General features: G+C 46.5%; 1 protein-coding gene across 2 annotated transcripts in view; it reads left to right on the forward strand.

Moving 5' to 3' along the window:
• The first annotated feature begins 1,009 nt into the window (after positions 1-1,009).
• The window catches only part of TTBK1 (tau tubulin kinase 1), a 106,924-nt gene continuing 92,438 nt past the window's right edge, over positions 1,010-15,495 (forward strand). Inside the window, exons 1-2 of one of the 2 annotated variants that reach the window (XM_041468129.1) lie at positions 1,572-1,633; positions 1,844-1,853. The gene's annotated coding sequence lies outside the window, so the exon portion shown is untranslated. Of the gene's footprint in view, positions 1,234-1,571; positions 1,634-1,843; positions 1,854-15,495 lie in introns of those variants that run through there. The other variant, XM_041468128.1, reaches the window with a different exon arrangement.

Below are 15,495 nucleotides of genomic sequence, written 5' to 3' on the forward strand. Positions count from 1 at the left end.
AGAACAGTGCCCATCCTCAGTTTGGGACAGAGGCATGAATATGGATGATTTGCAGCGAAAAGAAGGCAGAGCCATGAGCGTTGCACAGCACATCTGTAGGAGCCACGTGCTTATCTGTGCTTCAAGTACAATGTGATTTGCAGTGAGCTGGAGCAGGGAGAACGGCGCCTCTCTGGAGCAGGGCCACAGCTGTGCCCCTCAGGGTAGGGGAACAGGCAAACTGCCCAGGGACAGGCACACTGCTCAGCTGCATGCAGGGACAGGCTCACTTGTCTGAGCCTTTTTTGGGTGCTGCACCCAGCTGTGAGCTGCTGGGTTTGTTCCCAGCCCTGGCAGGGCAAGATCTGGCTCTATATGGATGGGGAATGATTCTGATCCTAGCGGTGCAGTGTCCAGGCCACTGCCAGTGGTGCTGGTCCTGGTCCCAGTGTAGTGTCCTGGCCAGACTGTGGTGATGCTGCCACTCGCAGTGCAGTGTAGTGCACCAGTCCCTTCTTGGCCCTTGCCCAGAGGACTGGAGTAAAAAGCTGCAGGTCAGCACAGGGCAGCGCTGGGCCCACAGTGGTGACGCTGCCAGTCCCCGTGCAGTGCAAAGTCCAGCCTCAGGCAGATGTGCTGGCTCTGGCCTTGGTCCCAGCAGTGCAGTCACCCGGCCCTGTGCAGCCTGTGCCAGCGCTGGCCCCGGTCCCAGGGCAGTGCGGTGCCCAGGGCGATGCCAGCTCTGATGCCACCAGCGCAGAGACAGGCACCGGTCCCTGTCCTGGCAGGGCCGGCGATCGCGCTGGCACTGCCGATGCCGGTCCCGTTCCCGGTCCTAGGGCGGGGCAGCGCCCTGCAGCTCCTGTTCCCAGTCCCGGGCCGAGTCCCACGCCAGTGCGCTTCCCAGCACGCGGAGCGGCGGCGCGCTGCGGTGCCCAGCCGCATGTGCCGCCACTCGGTGCCCGGTGCCGGCTGACGGTGGAGGCGGGCCCGGGGCGGGCCCGGCCGGGCGGGGACGGCCCGCGGGTGATGTCAGGCTGATGCTGTCGGTGCGGCGCGCGGTGCATTGTGGGCGAATCCCGCCGCCCGCCGCGGCTCCGAGGGGGAGGATGCGCTCGGGGCCGGCCCGTCCCACAGCCGCAGCCGCAGCGCGCCGGGCCGGCGGCACCGCGCCCGACGAGCCGCACTGAAGGGCGTGGGGCATGCGCTGCCTGCGCCGGCCGCAGCGGGAGGCGCCGGCGGCGGCGGGGCCAGGTGAGCTGGGCGGGCCGGGCCGGGCCGCGCCGCGGCGGGCACGGGGGGGGAAGGGAGGGACGGAGCGAGCGTCCCGCTGGCGGCCTCCGAGATGCGGGACCGGGGACCGCACCGGGCCGGGCCGTGCCGAGGCTGCGCGCGGGGCACTGCGGGAGATGTAGTTTGCCGCCCCACCCGGCGCCTCCAGCCGAAGGGAGAGAGTCCCGCGCGCGGGACTCGGGTTCCCAGCGTGCCCGCGGGGGTGGGCGGGCCAGCGGCGGAGTGACGGCCCGGTGCCACCAATGAGAAGGTGGGCCGGGTGGGGCGAACCAACTGCCGAGAGGGGCGGCGGGGAGTGGGGGGGCGGCGTGCCGGCAGCTGCAGTGCAGGGGCGGACGCGGCCACCTCCTCGGCGGGGGGACCTGCCCGGGCCGGGGGTCGCGGCGATGCCCGGGGCTGCCGCCGCGGGAGGGGCGGGCAGTGGCCTCGCTGCGCTGTGCACGGCAGGGGCGGGGGAGCCCCGAGCCCTGAGAGGCTCCGCCGGAGGGAGCGGCCCCGCCGGGTGGTAGCGGGGTCGCCGCCGCCGGTCCCGGTGTCGGGCGGGGGCCGAGGTGCGAAGGCACGGCCTTGTGGCGGGCCGGGCTCTGGGGAAACCCACGGAGGGTGTCGGCCACCTCAGGAGGTCAGGTGCCGGCCGGGGCTGGGCACGGCATCCTGCGCGGGGCCAGCGGGTGCCTGTCCAGCCGCATGGCAAAAGCCAGCCCGCTCCGCCGAGGTCTCTGGGGAGGGAGCGCGTCCGTCGCGTTACGCTGGGATAACTCCGTGGTGTTCGGGTTTCAGGCAGGAGGCTGAGAGTTTCTCCTTTTCGGCGGGGTGGAAACGATGCTCCTGTGTGCGTGGCCGTGTCTCCTGAAGCTTTGGGGCTCAGTCTCTTGCCATGGTGTCGGTGTTGCTCGTGGCGCCCAAGCTGACATTGCTGGACGTGCCCGTAGTCATTGTGCTTTCCCTGCATTCCGGGAGAGGGGGTATCCGGTAACCTGGGTCTGACCCACTGAGGACTCTCGAGATGAACACCATGACCTTGACGTGCATCTAGGATTTAACAGGGAACCGGAACGCTGCATGAAGCACTGAAGTCACACTGTCACTCTGATGGCTGCTTTCATGACAAGTTCAAGAACCACTGTGTGTTTTGAGGGGTGGGGACTTCAATACCTGTTGGTATCATGTTTCTGAGCTCTTCAAACCAAACCTGGTTTCAATTTTCTTAGTCTTGCAAGGTGGTTTGGTTGATAGAAGGAAAGGTTTCCCAATTTCCCAATTCTACCGTTTCACGTGGATTTGTGTGACACTACATCTTGTAGTGTCACTGAAAATGTTGCTTTTTAGCAATAGACTTCTCAGTGAGTCACAACAGAGATTTTCAGCCTGGGGACTTCCCACGAGTGGAATTTAGCCTGGTGGTGTGTTGTGCCACAGGGTGTGCTGATCTCCCTCAGCTCGTAGGTGCTGTGCCTGTACAGGTGCTCTGACTAAAGAGCGTCAGTTCTGTCTCACAAGTGTCAGTGTGTCACCACATTTCAGTGTGCTGCCTTCTTTTGAGAGGGTAGAGAGGGGCAGAATAGGAATGATGTGTTCTGGCTTTCTTCCTAAGTGTGCCAGTGACCATCCAGCTCATAAGGAGCATCATCCTGCTGGTATAGGTGGAATCAGAAACTTTTGAGATGTGGTGCTCATGAATGGTGTGTGTGTGTGGTATATTCACTGCTGTTAGTACTATGTGCTTTTTCCTGCTTTGTGATAATCTCATTCCTTCAGGAGCAGGCTGCGTTCCTCTTTTCTGATGAAATAAAACACTGGAATCTCCTGTAGGACACTTTTATTACGCCTTGGGGACACCTGCCTAACCTTTTTTAATTTTTTTTGTGTAGTCCTCAAGGGAGAAGTGAGATCCCTATCAATGCTCTTGGTCCTCCAGAAAGGAGTGTCTCTAGTGCTAGGAAATCTATTCCTTCAGGTCCCGGCGTTGGTGCTAATCAAGTGGTGCTCATGGCCCGTGTGTGGATTTCCTTCCCTCTCCATCCCCAGTGTTTGTTGGTGAAGGCAACAGGCAGCCTGCAGCTCTCCTCCAGTGGAAGCAGTTGGCACTTGCTTTTCAAAGCAGGAATGATCAGACAGATCCAGGAAGAGCCAAATCCGTCTTTCTTCTCTGTTTTCAGTGTGGGAACCCCTTCATTCTGTTTCTTGCTCTCTCTTATGGAAAGATTGACTCATCACTTTATGGTTTGTCAGGTAGCACACTCCTCTCACATGGGTCTTGCTGTGGGCTCATCTCTTCAATTGTGTCCTATGAGTTTTTTTGCCTTAGTCTTATCTCTGTGTGTGTATCAATGTGCTGGGTCTACAGAAAACACTTCAGGAGCGGTTCCTCATCCTGGGAAGCTCCTAGGTTAGATTTGTTTGCCAAAGCTCCATAGTGACCTTCTAGTAACATTGAGTGACTTTGAAAACAGAGCAGAGGACAGAAGATAGGTCCTTATGGAGGAATAGGTGTTTATAAAGTCTTCAAGGGCTTTGTAAACTTCCCTTATTTTTAAGGATGTGTGGGCCTCGTTGGTATCTTCCACTTTGAGTATTGCACAGTCTGGATATTTGCTGCAGCTATTGTGGAAGTATTTGCTAAAAAACTGTTTTATCTCTGCTAGTTTACTGAGCAAGATACAGAGTGGACACAACCAGTTCTTCCCTCCCCTTCTTCCACCAAAGATAACAAAAAAATGGGTATTCCTTTGAAACATCGTGAAATCCCCTTAAATGTCATTTTGGGACGCAGTCCCTTTGGAATAAATGTTAAGGTTGCTTTGAGAGGGAGGAATAAGGAAGGCCAGCTATGAGACCTCCCTCCCTAGTCCAGAGGAAGAGTGGGAGAATCTATTGGGTATGTGTTGAAACTTTAGGAATGAGAGGTGAGGGAGATGGTGTGGCTTTTACATGGTACATCTGAAAATGGAGACTCCCTTGCATGTGAGAGCTTGCCCAGGTATGAACTGGGCAGTGGCAATCCTTGTTGGACAGGCCAATCCATGGTCTTCACAACAGTGCCCAGTGCCTGTGGATCACACTGTTGAGAGCCACAACAGTTATCCCCAGAAAATATGGAAAATAGTCTAGCAATGGCAACATGTCTTGGACATTAATGTATCAAGTGATTTTTCACATGAACTTTTCTAGTTTTTGGAGACTGGTGGATACATCAATATATTAAGACTCAACAGGGAAGATATAAAACTGCCACAGTAGGTTTTTTCGTGGGATTCACATTCCCTTGGTCCCTTTTGGTCTTACCCAGTCCCACAGTGTTCTCTGTTGGGCCTTCTCCACTACTCAAGAGCTGCACACATGGAAAAGGATCTTTTTTTTGTAGTTGAGAAGGAAGATGTTGACAGTGTGATGGACTGTAGAGCTAATCAAACAAGATGTGTTTGGAAACCCTTTCCTTTTGGTGTCAAGCTGTGTCATCTTTAATTTGGTGAGCAATATGAAGGGAACAAACTGGATCCTGGGCTGGCTCCAGCCAGACAGGTGCAATGGAGAGCACGGAATGCCTGGGGCACAGATTTCCTCTTAGAAGAAATGAGGCATCCCAGCCTTCAGAAAGAGATCTGGTGTCAGCTGTGGCAGGTGGAAGTGGATTCCTCTCTGTCTGTGCAGCAGGAGATGCTGTCAGGCCCATTGTCAGCCCAGGAGCTGCCTGGGTACAAAGCTTTGGTGGCCTCCCAGCCAGACAGGAAAAGACAAAGGGAGGCATTGATGCCTGGTGAAAAGGTTTTGATTACAGGATCATATACTCAGCTGCTCAGCCCAAACCCCTGGATTGCTCCAGTCCTTTCTCTACCAGTGACCAAGAGATGATGCTCAAGGAAAGGCTAAGAAGATGGGCACACTGTGCTTGCCCTGGTTACACCCCTGTTCACCTTGGGGGTGCAGGATGCAGCTTTTCAGACTTTTTATTTGTTGGCCTGAGTAATTTTCCATGTACACAAGGTGTGACCTGTGTGCTAAGAGCACTCTGTTGTCAAACCTAGCTCTGCATTCCTATGTGTTTTCCTCTCTTTTAGCCAGTTACTAGTTTTAGAGAAACTTTAGTTTTATCCTGGAACATCCTAGTTTCCAAGGCCTTTGGCCTGATACCACAGATGTGCTTGTTGAGTCTTCCTAAAAGCACCTCAGCTATCCTAATAGATCTATAAATCAGGGCTTCTCCCTTCTGCCTGCCACTTAGTTTAATTCTTAATCTTCAGTTTTCTAAACATGTCTGTTGTGGAAGACTGATTTTCCAGATCCTCTGCAGAGCTCTTCAAACGGCAGCCAAAAATTCTAGGTATCTTCTTTCTGATCTTTCCTTCAGTCTTTCTATTTCTTATCTGTCCATCATTTAGCAGACTGGCTGGGTGGCCTGTCATCATGTATGGGTAGAAAATATGTAGATTTTATCCAGAAGAATTTACTTCATCTCTTCTACATCATCAGGAAAAAACATCATCACTTGGAATAATTTGTACTGTTTTCTTCTTTTGCACACATCTTCTGTTCTAAAAACCTTCTGTTGGCCCAGTAAGTCAGAATTAAAATGAAGTAGAAGTTGCACTGGCCAAAGATTTTATTTTTTTTTAAGGTGATACATTGCTGTTTAACAAAGTGGAATTATTTGTAAGTTATATTTAAAATTTCATCTTGGTAATATATCCTGATCTGCATGAGGAAACTGAAGTTCCCCATTGCCTCCTGTTTCCTAAAGGCACAGGCCATCTGTTCTCACATGGCAAATCACTGTTGCTGCTTCATTCTGGTCTGATGGGGTAGCTTTACTATTACATGTTTTCAATTTAGCCTTGATACAAAATTATTTCTTTATCTTCTGTGAGTCTGCCTGTTTATTTTGTAGTATGTAGTACTCTTTCTCCCCTGGAATGGCCTGGCCTTTTTCTGTGTACCTTTTCCATGGAGCACTGGAGAATGTGCCTATGTTCACCCTCAAATCTATTCATCCTTGTTCCCTACCATACCTCTGAAACCTGTTGCATCTCTTTGGTTTTTTGGGTTCCATTTAAATACCTTATAATCCTGAAACGACTCTTTCTATGTGTGTGTGTGTGTGTGTGTGATGTTTCTTCTAAAATTCAGCCCATTTTTTCCCTGAACTTGTAGTTCTTCATGAGAATCTGCCTCCCAGCACCTGCTGTGCCACTCCTACCCCAGACTGATCTATAGCTTCTTGACACGCAGCTTAAATTCTTGGTACCTGTTCTGCTCACAGAAACAAGGGTATGGTGTAGCTGCCCAATACTTTCACCTTCATAGGGGCATCAGCACAGTGCTTCTCTTGATTGGACACTCTAATAAATTGTCTGGCTTGTTTCCCTCATTTCATGAAAGTTGCTTGTTTGCTTCCTGTAGCACATCAGCCAGATAATAGAAGTCACCTTTGCGGTGACATTGTATTAGGAAACTTAGACTTTGTGGTCTAGTTATGTCTTGAATTATTTAAACAGAATCTAGCTGCATTAGACTTCTAAAATTTACTTGCTTAGGAGTTGTGCAAGTCATTTATTGAAACTAACTGATTTCTTTAAATTTTGTTATCCTTGGGGGAAAAAAAAAAAAAGGTTAGCCTCAGGCAGAGTTACTCCAGTAACTCCAGAGTTACTGTTTTTAAGCAGAAGGGACTGAATCTTGTCATCTCACAGAAGGCCAAGAGCTTCCTGCTGTGTTGACAAACACAGAGCACAGCTTGACTGAAGCTGAAATGGATCTGAAGTCTGCTCCTCTGTTGTGCTGCCACTTGCCTTTGACTGACCCTACAGTGAACCAATTCAGGAAGCTCTAAGCCAAGGAAATGCTCTTATTTATTAGGAAGAGGAATCATTTTTCTGCTATTATACATCACTGAACCCATGGTGGCCCACTGGCCCGCGGTGGGATCCTACATACATGAGTTCAGAGCTGGGAGGAGAGAGGGGAACTGTTTCTCTTTATTTCAGGCAGATTTTTAGATTGGCTAATTAGGAACCTGAAGCTGTGATCCAGCATGGGGTCTGTAGGATTTATGGGGTAGTGTAGGTAATATAGTGTAACAGTGCTCCCATTAATTCTCACCTTTCATTCATTAGCATCTAAGCATCCAAAATGTGATTTTTGGGTGGGTGTTGCATTTTTTGGGTTTTGAGAGTTTTTTTGTGTTTTTGCTTTTAGTGAAACTTTTAGTAGCTAAAGCATGCCTTCTTAGAGGTGCCCAACCTTGGTCTGAAAAGAGAATCCACCCTCCTTCTTGTTCCAGATCCTGTCCTTAAGGAAAACACCCATGAAAAACTAATTTGCAGTTGTCAAGTTTCAGCTTCTAGCAGAAGGTGAGCTAGAATGTCAGAGCCCTTCAGTTTCTTAAATTTTCATAATAGAGAAGTACTTCTCCACTACATTCCCTTGCTTTTGGGAGTTTCTTTGGGCTGACTTCCATGTGTTTTAGAGAGTTTTGTTTTCAGGTGGAAGGCACCTTCCAGCCTTTTTTTCTGATTCAGGATTTTTTGTAGCCATGTGGCATGGATTACTGGACTCTACCAGTCTCTACTGTCTCTCACCAGTAGGCAAGGACAGAATTTCCTTCCTTTTTTTTTTTTTTTGTGTTTCTCTCTATAGCAGTGCTCTGCTCTGTGTGCATGACCTCTATGTCTTATTCATAGATGTCTAAATGTGAGTTTGGTTGTATTAAGAAGCATTTTGTTGAAGATGCACTTTTTTCTTTCTGCTGTTCCCCATTTCTATGAAGAAATAAGGAGTGGTTGCTTCTCAAGCAGACACAAGGCTTATGGGGCTTTGTCCAGTGAGCCAATAGGACAAAAAAGAAAATGTGAAAGGTGGACATGCAAAGGGCAGGTAGTCAAGTAGTTTGTCACTCTTGTGACAGTTATCTGGGGGAAATGACAGGAGCCATTTGGTTTCCAGGGCTCAGAGCTATCTGGTTGCACAGGTCCTGCAGCCTCTTTTCCAGTCTGGTGGCAGCTCAGAAGCTGTTATTTTTGGCGTTCTTGTTGCTTCTTTTGCAAAACACATTTTCTTTAACCTTGCTGCCTGTGCTTCTGATTGGGATGAGATTATATACATTTTTCCCCTTCCAAACAGCCCAGGCTGGACTTGAACCAGTAATTGTTCTGTCTGTGGAGTATTTATTATTAGAAGCATTCACCAGGAGCCAGCTTACTCTGGCAAGCTGAGCATAGAATGTACAATTATTCATTTCAGGTTGAGATAGGTTTGAAGAATTGCTATGAGCATTGACCAAGTCACGTACAAAATTTACTTTTCCAGTACTTTACTACAGCTATGAATAGAAAATAATTTTTGCATTAAAAGATGGCGTAAGGTTTATGATGCTCTTTTACAGAAACAAGTTCTGACCATATTGGTTCTGTAAATTCTCAGAATCCAGTTACTTGGCATAGCACTGGAAAATTAAGGATCAAAGTATAAATGAAGTTTGTGTCAATGAATCAGTCCAGAAGAACAAATTTTAAAGTTTTGTTGGGGATTTTACTGGTGTGTTTTTTGTTTGTTTGTACTGAGGGTTTTGTTGGTTTTTAGGGTTTTTTCCCTGACTCAACAAGCTGGTGTAAAATCTGGTAGATTCTGGCAGAAGGAGAAGGCATAGAGCTCAGTCATAGAGCTGCTTAACTCCACAGATAGGAAAACTCCTGGATGGGAAGGAATTGTTTGCATGTTCTGGGAGGGCAGGTACAGACAGTTGTGAACTGGATGGCATTCTCAGCACATGTGGAAATGGCTTTTATAGAGGCAGTCCTGACCAGCTTGTAGAACTCTCCATAATCTTGGTAACACCCTTGTTCCTTGGAAACTGACTCATACAGCAGTGCAGAAAGGAACGAAACAGACCACGCTTGCACGTACAAGAATTTTTGTGTATTTTACTCAGATGTTCTTGCATAGACTAAATACCACCACTGGAAGCAGTGCACAGACTCTGAGGGTGCAGTATCCCAGGGATTCCTTTGTTGGAGGCTCTTCCTCAGAGGCACCAGCTTGAGCTGTTACGCCATTGCTGCACCAACTCTTTTCAAAGGAAAATGACATCTGTGTGGACTCTCGGTGTGCTTTTGGGTTGGGTCATGCAGCAAGAGTCTTATGGAAAGAATGGGGGCTTTTCATATCAGCAGGGAAGAGTGTCTAGTGGAGAGGAAATATGCAGTTTGGTAGAATCAGTACAGTTACCTGCAGAAATTGCTGTGATGCGTTCCCAGCCCCCACTGCAGGAATCTGTAGGAGTTACCCAGCCCAGTGCAGCTGTAAAGGCTGTGGCCAAGCAGCCTCTGGGACAAGGTGCTGTTGTGGCAGTGACCAGAGGCAAAGGCCAAACTTGGTAGGCCCTAGGACTATGTATAAGAAGGACTGCTCAACAGAAGAAGAGAGACAGTGGGAAAAGTGGGAAGCAACCCAAAATGGTGATGGAGTAGGGACAATTGAGGTAAAACTGATTCTGCCAAAGAAATATTTAATCACTCTGGCTGAATGGTTTCATGAAAAAGCCCCAGGGGGAACAGAGGCAATAGCTAACAAAGTACAAAAGGTATGGATGGCTCCAGAGAATCACAAACTGTCTTTGGAAGGTGTTTAGCTAAGAGGAACTTAAATCCCAGTGGTGTCCAGCTTACTGGATGCATGTGAACACTTGATCCAGTATGTTTTCTATATGCACAGAGTTCAAAGAGCAAAGTGTGCTCAGTAGTAATCATCCACTTCCCCTGAAATGCAGGTACATTATATAGAGCCTGGAAGTGAAGTGTTAATTAAGGCATTCTTTAGGAAATCCAAATTAGAACCTGTGCAGGAAGGTCCATATACTGTTTTATTGTGTTCCTAGTTTGCTGTTAAGGATTTAGGTAAGGAAAATTGAATATGCCATTCTCACATCAAACGAGTAGTGATGATGAGTCAGTTGATAAATGACTGGCTTCTGAGAATCCTTAATGATTTTGTATTGGGAATCACTTAAGTATTTGTGCACAGGAATCTATAACCTTGGACTCTACCCTGTGGTAATCTTGTTCGTTTAAATTCTGTAAGTTTGTTATTTGTAATAATGTTGTAGAATTAGTGGTTCAATGCCTCAAAGTTGTTTTCTTCTTCGTTTTACTACATTAGCAGGTGAGATTAATTGAGATAAAGGAAGAACTGTTGAGGAACACACCTGGTGCAGGTAGCTGGGTGTGCAGCTGCAGTGGGAGCTGCAGGTTGTGCCCTGGGTGGCAGGAAATGTCTGGAGGCCCAGGCAAGGGGCCATGAACTGGTGCCACCCCTTTGCCAAACAAAGGTCATGAGGACATGTAGGGCTGGCTGGCTGGTTCATCCAGAGGCTCTGTGGAACCCAAATAAAACAGGAGAAGACCCCAGACCAAATATCCCCATTTACCAAGAGGCACGTGCAGGGGGCACCAAGAGCACGAGAGGAGCACAGCCTGTAAGGGCACAAAAGTCCAGTGGTGCCAGTGGGACTCCCTGAGTGGTTCCTGAATGGTCAAACAGGAAAGTTTCCTTAGCCAGCTGTCTGCAAACTAAAAGGGATGAGAAGAAGATCAGAGAATGAAACTAGAATGAAATGAAGCGGAAGGATGAACCTGCTTCCCTGAGCGTGCTCCAACTAGGGGGAAGAGTTCCTTACAAAAATGGGAAAATGGGCTGTGGAAGCCTGATTTAAGTGACTAACAGTTGGCATGATTTGTCATGTTTTTGTCAGTCCCAGGAAACCTCTTCTGTGTAGTAACAAATAGAATATCTGTTGTGATCAGCATTGGGCTTGAAGACTGAAAAAAATTTTGTCCCATTTAGTCTCATTTAGTCTGATATGAGATCAGTGCAGCAAGTGGCAGTTGCCCCACTTATGCTAATTTTTATTATGAAAGTGCTTGGTAATATGAGGTCTACATGGCAAATCTATAAATACATGAATTTCCTAGCAAAGTACCCTGTCCTCCAGAATTTGAATCAAATTATGACATCTCTCATCAGGAACTTACTGTTACGTTCCTAACCTCTAAAGAATTTTTTTACAAGTTTATTTAATACTTCATGGTTATGATGACTGCATCTATCATAAAAAAATTTGAATGGGTAAGATGAACACAGCTTTCTCTGGAATGTAGGTTTAAAATGATTGATCTGAGGCTGTGGGCCCTTTAATAACCTGACATAATAGGTTGTAATAAGACCATTGAGCAACAGATGTTATCAGTTTGCTGTGTGCCTGAGTGTTTTTTTCAAGATAAAATCCTGTTCTTCAAGAAAAGGACTCAAGGAAGGTCCTGTTGACCACTCTGAAAACTGACTTGGAATGGCCACATTTGATGGAAGATGAATAACAGGCTCTGCACAAAAGCAGAGAGAAGGGAGAGGACGTGGCTGATGGGACATTCTGCATTACCTGAGGATCTGGTCACGCTCTGGTCCACGATCAGGTGATGACAACATGCCCTTGTGTGTCAGGTGTAGGTTGAGTCTGATATCATAAGTACAATCTATGTTTAGTTCTTGCTTTTATTCAGATATATTTGTTTTGGCTGCCAGCAGACTACTCAAGCTTTTCAGTAGTGATTTATATTGATTTTGCAGGTACAGATACTTAAGCTGCAGTTAAATGTTCATTGTAAGCAAAGCGTAATGCTTGCCTGTTAAATTAGTGGAGGTTGAGCTGGTTATGATATCAGAGGGATTTCCTGGAGTTGGATTTAATATTCTGCTTGTTTCAAATTTGGAGCAATTCTGTCAAGGAGATTGGTGGAAGATAATAATAGACTTTCCTTTCAAATTGTCCTGCTCCCCATTGTTTTGCTTCTACTGCTGAGATGTATTTGGGGAGGATTAGGATCACATAAACCCCTGGCAGTGTAGGCGTGCTTATCTGGTGTGCGTTCCTAATGATTTGTTGTCATAATTACCTGTGCTGATTCTCCCTGCAGATAGGTGGGTTTGGCACAGAAATTACTGGTGTGTCTGACTGCTCTGTAATGTGTGTGAATGCCGTCTCTGGCAGTGTGGTGTTGTTTGTTTGGGGGTTTTGTTTGATTTCCTCTAGTCCTATGCTGTTACTTTCACTGCGCAGGCAGTGATAATTCAGTTGGCTGTGCAACTGGGTAGCCATAATAATGCTGTCAAGGTGCATCTGTTACTGTGTTTAATATGTATGTTCTGCTCAGTGCAGCCTTGTGTTAGCAGAGAATCTGGACCTTGATTGATTGCAGTCTGTCTTGATTGCAGCTTTTTTTGTTTGTTTTTCCCAGTTGCTCCTTAATGGTCATAAACCATTCAAAGATGAAAAATAGTCCCAGCATCTTGCAACCTCACCTTTAGATGTTTTGATTTTTACAGAAGTGAAATGCTGTGAGCAGCAAGTCCAGAATTTCTAAGGCTAGTGCCATTCTCTGCTTGTGAGAAGAATATGTCACAGAGGAGGCTTTAGGCTGCAGCTGACAGGAGTTGAGCCTGCTCTCTAAGCGGGGTTTGCTGCAGCAGGGGCAGGCAGTGAAGGGAGATGGCTTCAAGGAATAATTTAGAACCTTATGAGCTCCTGCTGTCAGACCTACCCTAACAGTGTATGGCTTGTTTTTCATTGCTGTTTCAAGTTCAGCAGGGAGCATGGTGTATCCCAGGGCTGAGGGGCTGTTAGTCCAGTGCACTGTATTTTAAAAATCAACTTATTTTCCTGTACTGTTACACTCATTCCTACCCTGATAACAGAATGCTAGTGCATGGTACAAAGATGTAAGGGTTTTTTCTTTGTTTCAATGTGAGTGATTTAATTTTTATGGTTGGTATTGTGTGATGGAAGGAGATGATATTGGAAAACAGTGAGGGACACCGAGCCCATGCAGCTACTGCTGCCATTAACTGAGCCCTAGTGCTGCTGAAAAGTGGCACTTGGAAACTCCACTGGATTTTGTCTAAGCATTCTCAGTCCTACTTGTTATGGTCTCATCTTATTCCCCAGCCCGTCTGTTTCGTTCAGCTAAATTATGCTTAAATTCTATTTACAACTAATTTTTGGTTGTTCCTCTCATGCAGGTATTGGACAGGGAGATTGACCTGATTTCCAGACTGCAGTTTATCGGGCTACTTCTTTTGGTTCTGCAGTTATCCAACTTTGTCTTACACAATAAAGCTGTAGTTTACATCAACGTTCCGTAACACATCTGAGATCCACTCTTAGGGTGGATCATGCTCCTGAGCTGATTCATGATGGGGAATTTGATCAAGTAAAGAGGGTCATGGGTTACAGCAGTCTAAATCGTTCTAATTTGTAGACTTCCAGAGCTAAGTTCATGGTGGGGAATACGATCAAGTAAAGAGGGTCATGGTTACAGCAGTCTAAATCGTTCTAATTTGTAGACTTCCAGAGCTAAGGATGTCCTGAAATGAAGTGGTATATTGCAATTCCTCCACAGAGAGATTAAGACCCTTAGTAAGGTGGTGAGAGACAGAATTCCTTAGCTTTGTTCTGCTGTTTAATAACCACCTCGTGTCTGGTGAGTTTTGAGTTTGATGTGAGTGGGTTGCATTTTGAGCACTCCAACTGTGGTACACTGGGACTGAAGCAAGCCAACATAGGAAAGATCTCATATATTCATTAGGAATTCCTACAGGGTGTGCTTGGTATTTATAAGTGTAATTTTAAGAATGCTATAATCCTGTAAAATTAGGAAATATTTTTATTCCAATAAAGCTGTTTAAATTTTTGCTTGTATGAAAGAGAACATTGTAAAGCTGGTTGGGCTGTGTATATGAGACTTTTTCCCATTGATTCTTTATTTTTTGTTCTCTGGCCACCTTGAAGAGCTAAAGAAGACATATATATATACACTTCTGCTGAAAACACAGTCCTCACCAAAACACAGCTTGGGCCATACTGAGTCCTACCACAGGTCCATCTAGGCCAGTATCCTGACCTGAGCTGGCTAGGAATGGATATCTAGGATAGAGAATAAAAGCTGGAAAGGCATATAAAATGACTTCTCAGACTGCTGTCTGCCACCTTCAGTAAACTGGTGAACATGGGGTGTTTTTTGCATTTCTTTTATTATAAATGCCAAGACTAAATTTATAAAGCTATAAAGTTTATGTGTTTGTAAAGTTTATATAGTTGGCTGAAGGAGATAATCAGTATGGAAGAGCTGATTTCATGCTTCTTCATGCTGAGGTTGGCCAAGAGATGGAATTTGGTCATACTGTTGTCACTGTTTATTTCTCAGCTGCTTTCCTTTGTGCTTCACTTGCTGTTTCTAGGAAGGCAGTTTTAGAGTATCTTAGGTTTGCTCAACTCCCTTGCATGATTTCTTGGGACAGGGGTACAAGAATTTCTTGACGTCTTGTCCATATCCTACAGGAAGAGACAAACTGAAAGTTGTTGTTTTCACAGTCACTGTACTTTAAATTATATCTCTTTATATTCACATTTCAAAGGTAAGGAGAGTGGTGCAGTGTCTGGGTTTCAGATGCTTGGGTAACATTTAACATGCAGAAATGATGCTCTCTGCTGTAGTACTGCCTTACCACTCTCCCACTGGCCATCTCTTGCCTCTTCCCTTCTGTGCTGATGGTTTCTGCACAAAGATACCTTCATTGCTTCTTTTGCTCCTTGTGGTCCTCCTGGGTTTTTAGGTTGATGTGTTACGTCTTGCTTTGGATGTAGCTAATGCTTGGCCCACAGGCTGAGCATGTTTCTGCAGTATTTGTACTACCTCAGGAATAAAGTTTAGATTTGTGCTGCTACTGTGATCTAAAACAGCTTGGAATTAATTTCAGACTATAATTAAATTGGCATTTGCTTTGGCTGCATTGCACTGGCGATACGAGACCATATCTGTAAACTTAGTTCTGAAATTCCATATTGCCCAATGGCTGCTATTCATGGTATTGCCCAGGAGGATTTTATTCTGTTTCAAAGCCAGATTGCTTTAACTAACAGACATGATGTCTTTGTACACATGTATTAAAATTTTGATAAAGGAAAGTGGAATATTGGCCCAGGGAAAGTGATTGTACCTTGCCTGACTTTGAGTGCTCGTGGACTTTCACGCTCAGTCTCTCCTCTAAAATTATTCCTTGGGATTACTTTCCACCACGGGCACCAGACTGAAATCTCACTATGCACGTGCATCACTAAAGTAATGTGAGGAGACCTTCAACAGTAGGGAGGGGATACTTATTTCTGTGTCTTATTATTGT

The sequence above is a fragment of the Pyrgilauda ruficollis genome, unplaced genomic scaffold (genome assembly GCF_017590135.1).
Source record: "Pyrgilauda ruficollis isolate IOZ18807 unplaced genomic scaffold, ASM1759013v1 scaffold211, whole genome shotgun sequence".
Lineage (NCBI taxonomy): Eukaryota > Metazoa > Chordata > Aves > Passeriformes > Passeridae > Pyrgilauda > Pyrgilauda ruficollis.